Raw genomic sequence first — 10,893 nt, 5'->3', positions numbered from 1 at the left:
AGGCTCTGTGCTGACAGCTCAGAGCCTGGAGCTGTTTCGGATTCTGTGTCTCCCTCTCTTTCTGCCTCTCCCGTGCTCACACTTTGTCTGTCTCTCTTTCTCAAAAATAAACGTTAAAAATTTTTTTAAATAAATAAAAAAGAACAATGTAATGATTTCACTCAGAGAAAAAAATAAATCTTGTGCATTGAATTTATAAGAATTTATAAATTCTATATGTTTTCTTGTGATCACTCATCCAAGTCAACAGACCATTTAAGTAAGCAAGCACAAGTATAAATCAGTCATCTTTGATGTTTTGCCAATTTTCAGTTATATTAATAATGTAACTTCACACATACATTTGATTTGTTATATTAAGTCCTATTTTCCAACATAGAAAGCTAGCATATATTTTACTTAACAGGTTAATAGTTTGATTTATAACTTTAAATATTTGGACATTACTAATTAATTGGCTGTTACTTAGAAAATTGCTTTTTAATACTATCACATCCAATATTATATTTGCTATGCAAAAGGACCACAAGTTAATCCTTTTGGGATGAAAATTTTTTAATTTGTCAAGTATTGTGGAAATATGGATTAGAAATACAGATTTGTTAAAGCAAGTTTTCTTTTCCCCCCACAGTAATTAAGCATGGTTATTGATTATAAGTGGAATCATTTAAGCATTTACATACAGAACATTGTGATGTCTGGAAATAGATTCAAGATTTTGAAGACAGTAAGCAGTATTTTTATTTTCTTCAAAGATTTTCTGAAAACCCAACTCTTCTCTTTGGAAAAATTTTTTTCCTAAAGACTGTGGATTTCCTTAATTAAACCTAAGTCATGTATAATTGTGCTATAAAATTCGAAACGAATAATTGAACCTCCCTGAGTCTTAACTATCTTATCTGAATAGGGGATTAAGGATAGCACATATATATATATCACACCTACATTGTGATTTTTGGTGTTTTGCAAGATGACATATTGCAGACTCCAGCACCAGCTACACCTTCACTAAATGCTCATCGCCTTCCCCTCTCTAGTTACTATTTCATTAAATTTCGATCCATGAAAGACAGACTATGCCTCATTCATTTTTAAATCTCTAACTTCAAGCTCAGAGCCTGATACATATCCCAGTATTGGACAATGCCAACACCTTAACCATAAATTTGTTATATGTTTAGGTTGTGGAATCTGAGACATCAGCCTACATGTAGGCAGAGTAAGTGCTTACCTAAGTGATATGAAGTGATTTGAAGCAATCCAGTTATTTAAAAATCTCCATTCGGGGCGCCTGGGTGGCGCAGTCGGTTAAGCGTCCGACTTCAGCCAGGTCACGATCTCGCGGTCCGTGGGTTCGAGCCCCGCGTCGGGCTCTGGGCTGATGGCTCAGAGCCTGGAGCCTGCTTCCGATTCTGTGTCTCCCTCTCTCTCTGCCCCTCCCCCGTTCATGCTCTGTCTCTCTCTGTCCCAAAAATAAATAAACGTTGAAAAAAAAAAATCTCCATTCCACAACATCTCGCATTCTATCATTAGAATTTAATTACTTTTGAGATTTTCTTGTTTAGGTCTTCTTTGAATATACAAATAATCCTAAGAGCTTAAAAACAAATTCATTGTCCATAAGGCTACAGGGGCAGGACCCGAAGCCAGTAGAGAACTAAAGCTGAAGCTAAAAAGAGATTTTTTTAAAACATTTTTCAAGAACTAGCTCTAGGTATTTACACTGGATGATTGAATAGTCTATCACACAGAACTTTCGCGGATGGTAACCTTGAAACTTAAAAAAATAGGCATTACCCTTTGGAAGTCTCAGTATTCACCAGCATCTCAAACAAAAACTATTTTTTGAGCCCTTTATTTTTGTTCTGCGCTGCAGCCACTGTATGCTCTCCCCTCCTTCCGCAGTCGTGCAAAGAGTTCAAGTGAAATAACTCGCCATCATCACTCATCACTCAGTATCATCCCGCATAGAAATGCACATCAAACAGGAAGATAAAAAATATAAGACATAAAATGTCTACCAGGATCTGGAAAATCACAAAAATTAAGTGAAAGATGATACAACAAACAAAGTAAACGCAAAGTTTCTTTGTCTTGGTGAGGAAGAGGTGGGTGGAGTGGTGAGCAGGCGAGTTGTAGAGCGGGAGCGCGATGTCCATTAGACACATATGTTATCTGAAAGGGACAACATGTCTAAGATCAGTTCATTTAAACTCATATTAAAGTGTCCTAGCTTCTTTGTTTTTTAAGTTATTGTTGATGCTGTTTATCAAGCTATTTAGAGCAAAGTCATTAAAGACAGTCCCTGGTTTACTCTGAACAACAAGCAATAAAGTTTTGGCAAGGAAGGAGCCTGTTAATGTTGTCTGGAGGGTAAGTGTCTTGAAATAGGACCATGCTGAGTCCTCTGAATGGAGCCGCTCTCTGGTATGAAAACATGGCGTCAGCCATCTAGATTGTGACTGTTCTGTACACACAATCATTTGTCTGTTTAGTGTCTGCCCAGGGAACTATTCTCTTTGTTTTGCTTCCCTGTTACAGACTAATTTAAAGAAATTATTTCATGCCCCCAGGCACAGAAAACTCCCCCCAAAAAGTCCCTCTCTGAGGGTGACCAGGAACAGATATGTAGAACTTGGTGAGATAGTCTGGATTTCCTTGTTGCCTAATAAAAGCAGATAATGTAGAAGGGAGGTTAGGAAATTTTCAAAGGCGTGTTGTAATTAGCGTAAAATATTAGATAAAATTACAAGTATTGAGTAAAATCTTTAGGATTCTCAATGCATTTCCATGCAATCCTCATTCAGTCCTCACAGCCACCCTGTAATGTATCATGAAATGTTTTATTCTGCAGAGAAGAAAACAGAGATTTGAAGGAATGATTTGTCTAAAGCTACACGACTAATGGGACTCAAGCCTAGCTTCCAACTTCATCAGTCTGTACTCGTGATCCCTTATATGCAAAACCCAAGTAATCCTGTAACTTGGGACCCCTTGGGGACTTTGTTTCCTGGCGTTCTTTGCCATTTTAAAATCAACTTAAAAACCTCTATTTTATTATTCCGTTAGTTGTTCATCTTTTCACCTCCCTGTTTTTGTGCCTCGTTATATTTTCCATCTAAAATAGTTGTCACCATGACCAAGGAATTTTCTGTGGAAACTGTAAACTAGTCAACTGAGAAGGGGTGTGCAATTGTAATTGCTCTTTTCACAGTTCATTTTTCAATTTTTTTTATTAATAAATGTATGGAATGAAATAACACGCTCACTTTTGACCCTCTTAATTGCCTGAGGCAGGCAGAAAAGCAAAGGTCCTCTGCATGGCCAGCATGTACAAAGAACAAGTGTGGCCTCGCCTGCGTAGGGCAATCCTGGGTATGTGTAATTAGTAATGGTGCTCCCCTCCATCTCAACAGTGTCCTATTTGAACAGTAAATTGTTCTCTTAGGACCAAGCAAAACTAACCACCTTCTACATAGGCAGAGGATAAGAGAAGATATTCCTTCTCCTTTACAAAATCCCTCAAAGAAATTGCCCTTACAGGGTTCTACCTTCTGGTAACACAGATACCACTCACTGATCTGAAACTGCAGAACTGATATAACAGAATATGCTCATTTTAATTTGATTAATTATAACCGTGAAGGGAGGGGTTGCCCATATTACACAACGGCATGTTTTCCAAGGTCATTTATATTTGATTTTGGACTACAGCAACCCTTATTTTCACACTGTTTTTATTAGGCAAGGGTACCCAGATTCTATTCCACAAAAATCCAGAGTCCAACAGCATGTTAATAGCTATTCTTTGAAAGCTGTTTCATTATTAAGTCTGGGAAACCCCAAGTTAAACAAGTTTTTTTAAATAAATACTTATTAAAGCATTTAATATTCTCACGTGTATTGTGCATCTCTAGAGAAGGTGGAGAGATAGTGTGTATAGAATGCTTACCAACCACAGAAGAAAGTTTGGAAAGGAGTGGTTTTGATAGTGCTTGGTATATTATAGTAATTAATAAACACTTTCATTGATTTAGTTCTCAATCACATACTAGCTTCGTGATGACGAATAACAACAAAATAGGTTGGGTTGAGTAACAGTGTTTTCAACCAAAGTAGGAAATCTGTCCCGTGAAATCCATGTAGAAAATCTTAGGAAATCCTAGGAAATCTTACCAGGAAGAAAATTCATCTGTAACCACCGCACGAAAAATTCACTGCTTAGCTTTGTATTAAAAAAGATGTTCCTCATGAATTATTCTGCTAATATGACCTGCCAAACATAGGCCAGTAATTGGTTGAAAGTGTCGAGAGGTGAAATCCCACTGCCTTACTTTCAAATTCACAAATGAAACAAGATTCAGAACCAATATACTTTATCTGTACATATATGCACTTGTCTGTGTGTGTGTGGGGTGTGTGTGTGTGTGTGTGTGCACGCGCGCGCATGTGTGACAGCACTCCGTACGTTAGTTTTGTGGCACTTACCACACTTTTGTAATTGCTTGTTGCTCTTTTGTTGTTTCCAGCAAGTCTGGAATAGATTAGAACTTTTTAGTCTTGGCATTCCCCCAAAGTTACGACAGTGTGTTCCACAAAAGCACATACATTATGTGGATATGCCAAGAATCTAACAAGCATTTTTAGGGCAAATAGGATCACTAATTCTTGTTGTTGTTTTTTTAAACATAGTACCCTCTATTCTTAAAAATGACATGAATCTTTAATAAGTATACAATTAAGCTCTCCTTCTTATTCGATTCTGTTTTTATTAATTTGGTAAAGAAAACGTGTCTTTCACAATCATTTATCACACGGGTATATCACTTACCTGAGTCTTTGCTGTTGTGCCTTTTATAGTGCGGTATTTTGATGTGATGCTGAATTTCTTTGGTGTCCTGAAAAATTGTATCTTGTTCCAGATTAAACTTTACAGCCACAAAGCTAAGAGAACTTTGTTAAGATAGACTTCTTCAGTTTGTGTTACGTTTTACTTTTCCATAGAGTAATCCAATATATCTTATCCTAAGTGAATTAGAACTCTTCATATTTGTATTTCAGACATATTTTCCATATCCCATTCTTTTTTTGTTTAATGTCTTATTTCTATTTCCACCAGTTATTAAGTTTAACTAGCTAAATTTTAATCTCCTAATTACTACCATACATCATTTTTAGAATGAGGCTGGGCATAAATAGATATACAAACAAACAGAAGAACAGGTAAATATTCTTAAACATTTTTCTCATTAAAACATTTTCCAACCAATTTGGCAACTACCCATGCTCTCTCTCTCTCACCGATATATGATAGCATCTTTTGAAATTGTCTCTAGAAATTATACATTATACAAAAGTATAATAACAAATATAACAAGAAATCTAAATGTGAAACATTCACTCATTTGTGACCATACCAGATAGTTGATCAGAAAAAAAAAAAACTATTCTGCCCAGTGTATGTTGAGTTTAGCTTGAAGAGGTTACTGTGAACATTGACTTTCTGGGTTTTATAATTTTCCTAATTAAGCTTCTGCATACTTAAGATAATAACAATAGTCATGAGAAGAGCATGAGCATTGTTGTGTTTTTTATGTCCCAATTGCATACGTGTATTCTTTAACTTAATCCTCAAAGCAAATCAATGAGACAGACACTAACTAGTATCATCTTTATTTTATATATAAGGAAAATGAGGCTGTGAGAATTTAAGTAACTTTCCCAATGTTGCTCAACTTAAAAGTTATAGGGTCAGGATTTGACTCTGACCCCAGGTTCCATAGTGTAATGGTTAGCACTCTGGACTCTGACCCTCTGACCCCAAAGCATATAGTCATAACTCAAACAAGTAATATTTTCATATAGATTCCAGTACATATGGTTATACTTTTTAAATTATCTTTTAAAGAAGGGTTTATTGGGGCGCCTGGGTGGCTCAGTCGGTTAAGCAGCCGACTTCAGCTCAGGTTATGATCTTGCGGTCCGTGAGTTCGAGCCCCGTGTCGGGCTCTGTGCTGACAGCTCAGAGCCTGGGGCCTGTTTCCGATTCTGTGTCTCCCTCTCTCTGAGCCTCCCCAGTTCATGCTCTGTCTCTCCCTGTCTCAAAAATAAATAAACGTTAAAAAAAAAAAAAGAAGGATTTGTTAGGGGTGCCTGGGTGGCTCAGTCATTTGAGTGTCTGACTCTTAACTTTGGCTCAGGTCATGATCCCGGTGTCGTGGGACCAAGCCCCACCTAAAGCTCCACATCAGGTTCCACACTAAGTGTGGAGCCTGCTTATGATTCTCTTTCTCTCCCTCTGCCCCTCACTACCTCTCCCCTGCTCATATTTGTGTATGCTCTCTCTCTCTCTGATAGGTAGATGATAGATAGATAGATAGATAGATAGATAGATTTGTTAGGTTTAATTTTTACTATCACACAAAAAGGATTCTTATCTCCTAAAAAATAAATAAAACCACTTAATATCTATAAATTTGAGGGAAATGTTTGTTTTAATCGACAAGACCCTTTCACTAAACAGAGAAACCGAAGTCAAATGTTTTCTTTCCCAATAAAAAAGTAATGAAATTTTAAAAATTATCTTCCCATAAAAGATTAAGAAAAAATAACTCATAAAAATTCTATTAATACATTGTTAAACTGGTCGCTAACAAGATTTTTTTTTTCATTCAGCTGACAAAAATCGTATTTTTCCATCAAGCACTAATGCTAGCTAGGTTTGAATTTCTTTCCTTTGGTGAGGGTATTGAATTAATGTTAGAGCCCTGGGGTTTGGCAGTAGGTAGATTCAATATCATGTTTACACACTAAGCCCTTGAATTTCATTTTGAAAAAGGAGGGGGAGGAACACAGCACTGAGATCTAGAAAACTCCTGCAAATAGAGATAGCCCAGCAAAATCAAATCCATTCATATGAAAACAAAATCCTCTATAATCAAAAGATATTATTTTAAGTCCCCAAAGGTATTATCTTATCAAAGTGTCTCACACCTATGACTTTCTGCTGCGTCTCCAAGTGGACAATACCTGTATGTAAAAAACATGGTTTCCCTGTTTATTTCTGCGTTTGGAATATCATGGCTGCCAACCTGTGACTTATGCATTTGAAACTTGGGAAGGAAATGACAGAAGTAAAATTTGTCAGACCATAAAATTGAACAATTCTTTCATGAAATTCTGATGGAGTATCTAACATTATTTATTATGCAGTTACTCTTACTGACTGCTCATTGATGTTTCTTTTGTGGTACTACTGTTTTCAAGAGTGGTGGCAAAGTGATGGTTGGGGGCAGGGGATGGGGAGAATGCCCCTGTTTTTGATCATTTTAACCCACATTTTGCTCTTGAAACTTTCCCACACTTTCTAAGTGGGAACATCAAATCTTCACACTCTAAAAGAACTTAGAGTTCACCGTGTCCAGCCCCCTTGTACTTGGGAGGAAACTTTCTACTGACAGTCTGGAGTCAAACAGTTAGGAAAGGGCAGAGTCAGGGTTGACTCAAAATCCAATCTTCTTTCACGAGGCTGTCTCTCTCTGATTACTCTGCCTCTTTTTCCCTTACTGATTTCTCTTCATCTTCATATCACCTAACTGAAGCTGGCCAGGATATTCAGTTTCCAAGTCTTTTCTTCGAAGATGATTCGATAGGTTTGGGTGTCTGCATTCATTCACTCCAAACCTATACACTGCATCCCTTTTTGCACCCGTGTCACACTTGGACTGAGTGCTGTCTGCCAATGTATGGAACCTAGCATGCGGAAATCACAAAATATTGTTTTACCCCCCAAACAGCATTCCTTCCCACCACTTTTTACTGCTAATTGTACCAGTATTTCCCTAGTCCCTTAAATTCACATTACGGAGATCTCAGAAAGTGATGCTCTGAAGAATTATAGCATGAGTTAAGTTTGCAAAGAGTCGCAAGGGTTCAGTCTCCAAAAAGTTATGTTACAGATAATGGTGTTGCAATAAAATTGAAAATGTTTCCCACATACCTCAAAATAATTCCCTAATAAAGTCTTCCCAGATTTTTTCATAATGTCTCTCAGACTCAACCAAAGGGTTGAATTTCTTTTTCCATTCTCACAGTCTTTTGCCTTGCCTTCCCAGACTTTGATGCCTAGCTTATGACAAGTTAGCTATTCTAACTTCCTTTTAGACCAATATCTAACTGGTGAGATACTTAGTCTTAAAACCTCTTTCATTTGATCACTTCTTCATGCAAGAACGCCCCTTGGCTACATTTTGCCTGTCAGATAAAACCTAAATTTTCAACCTTCTAACCTAACAACTGCTCTTTCCTTGCTTTTCCAACCACTTTTCTCATTTATCTCTAAGATGACCTCTGTCAGATAGAAATAATTACCAAGGAAGGACTTCTAGGTGGGAGTTAGCAGAGAAGGTGAAATTAATGACAGAGTGAGGACAACATGTTCTATTAGAAAAAGCATAAGCTTTACAGCCAGATAGAGATGGGTCTGAATGTGTGTGTGTGTGTGTTTGTGCACACCCTGTAAAATCAGGATAATAATGTTAGCTGTACAAGGTTGTTCTGAGTATTAATATAAATGTCAGGTACATAGTAGTCACTCAATGTTAATAACAACTATTAGATTAATACAAACATTGAAAACATTTACTTTATACCAGCCACTGCATTAAGTACTTTAAATATATTAGCTCGATTAATCCTTAAAACAACTTTCTAAGTTAGCATAGGAAATACTGCTCATTGTTGCCTGGTACCCACTCTTCCCTCTTTCACTAAGTAATAATTTTCCCACCCCAAGTATTATCTAGGCACACGGATGCCCAGCTTCAAAAAAATATGTCCCAGCCTCCCTTGCTGCTAGGTCTGGCCAAGTGACTAAATTTCAGCCAATGGGTTATAAGAGGAAGTGATATGAACAACTTCCTGGTCACATCCTTCAAAAAGAAACTCTCTTTTTTTTATTTAAATTTTTTTAATGTTTATTTATTTTTGAGACAGAGAGAGAGTGTGAGCATGGGAGGGGCAGAGAGAGGGGGAGACACAGAAACTGGAGCAGGCTTCAGGCTCTGAGCTGTTAGCGCAGAGCCCAATGCAGGGCTCGAACTCACGAACCGTGAGATCATGACCTGAGCTGAAGTCAGATGCTTAACCAACTGAGCCACCCAGGCACCCCATAAGGAAACTCTTTTCTCTCTACTTCCTCTTCTACCACGCCCAGTGGGCTGACCCATGACATGGTTATAGTTGATTAAATGAAGACAACATGCATGTTGATGGTAAGGCAGCAAGAGAGCAGAAACCTGCTTCTCTGGGATGACCTTGTAGAGCAGAGCTTCTACCCAGCCTAGACTACTTGCTACTTCTAGCCTGCTAAATGAGAGAAGGAAACATTCTCATGCTAAAGCCACTGTCTTTTAGGGGGTCTCTCTGTTATAGCAGCTTAGCCCGTGACTCATTAATAAAGGTAGGTACTGCTGTGTACCATTATTTTACAAATCGGAAATATGAAACCACTACAAGAAATTTGGGGAAAGAAAAGGATAAAGCAGAATAAATCTGGGTCTCAAAAGAGCACTCCTGATTCTGTGAGCAGGGAGAATCCTGGGACTTGTCCAAACGGGATGGATAGAGTTCAGCCTGGCTGGTCAGATATGGAGAAGCTGCAGCATGAAGTCAGTACGTGGACAGCATGCCGAGGAAGAATTGAGAGCTACCTTTGAGTGCAAGCGTTCCTCAGTAAATTGCCCACCGAGTGGATCAACAAGCTTTTAGACATGTTCATATTTAGCTTCCAGGTTATTCTGAGTATCTGTTGCTGCAGTGGTGTGATTAGGGGAAGGATTTCACATTACTCTATATCTGGTAGCCAAATTCAGTCTTACCTATACTTTGTTTTTGCCAATTTCTCTTAGGTTCCCTTATCTTTCCTCTGCCAATCTGAGCCCATCAGTTCTCCAGATTCACCTGTCTCAACAAGCCTGATTTGCTTGTATTCAATCCACCAGTAGGAGATTTAGTTCTTTGGTTCACACATACACGAGGACTATAATGGAATTCTAGAAGATTCTCATGCAGAAGTGTCTAATACAAAATGTACTTCATTATGCCCAAGAAAGCCTGCAGGGACTCTGCAGTAACACTGCATCCTTGTATCATCTGGGGAAGATTTTTGCTCTTCTATGACTCAGTTTCCCTGTTTGTAAAATCAAGCAGGGTATAGATTCACATGGGTCTTTTGTGAAGAAGAAACGAATCAAGTAAAAATACTTAAAACAGTGTAAAGCACATGTGAAGCCCTCAATAAGTGTTAGCTACTGCCATGATTTATTTATTGAGCACCTGCTATGTGCCAAAACCTAAAGAAATATGGACATATCCTGTATGGAGTGCGTAGTCTAATCAGAAGAGACAGATCTATCCTTGAATGTGTTCAGTTATGTGTCATGGGTATGGGGATTCCATACAGAGCCTGGGGCATTATGGATGGCAGGGCCAATTTTCTTATATAAAGGTCATGAAGGACATGATGGAAGACAGGCATTCCTTCCTTCCAAGTAGACATCGCTGTGCATTTGGAGTTTCTCCCCTGACTTATTTGTGCAAGTATATTTATGAGGGCAGTGGTATAGTACATAGAACACTCAAGTCAGAGTTTATAAAACTGGTTTCTACTCCCAATTGTGAAGCATACTAATAACTGACTTGAAAAAGTCACTCTTTGAGTTTCTATTTCTACCAGCAAAATAAAGAGAGCAATAACGATCCTGCCTAGTTCACAGTTTTTGTGACATTCAAATGAGGTAAATATAAAAACACTTGCTAAGTTGTAAAGTACTATACCAGTAAAACATGTTAATTATTATTTTATTTTTAAAGTTCATTATACTTTTCATTCCA

Source organism: Leopardus geoffroyi, chromosome C3, assembly GCF_018350155.1.
Source record: "Leopardus geoffroyi isolate Oge1 chromosome C3, O.geoffroyi_Oge1_pat1.0, whole genome shotgun sequence".
In the NCBI taxonomy this organism is placed as follows: domain Eukaryota; kingdom Metazoa; phylum Chordata; class Mammalia; order Carnivora; family Felidae; genus Leopardus; species Leopardus geoffroyi.
This window is presented reverse-complemented; position numbering follows the sequence as displayed.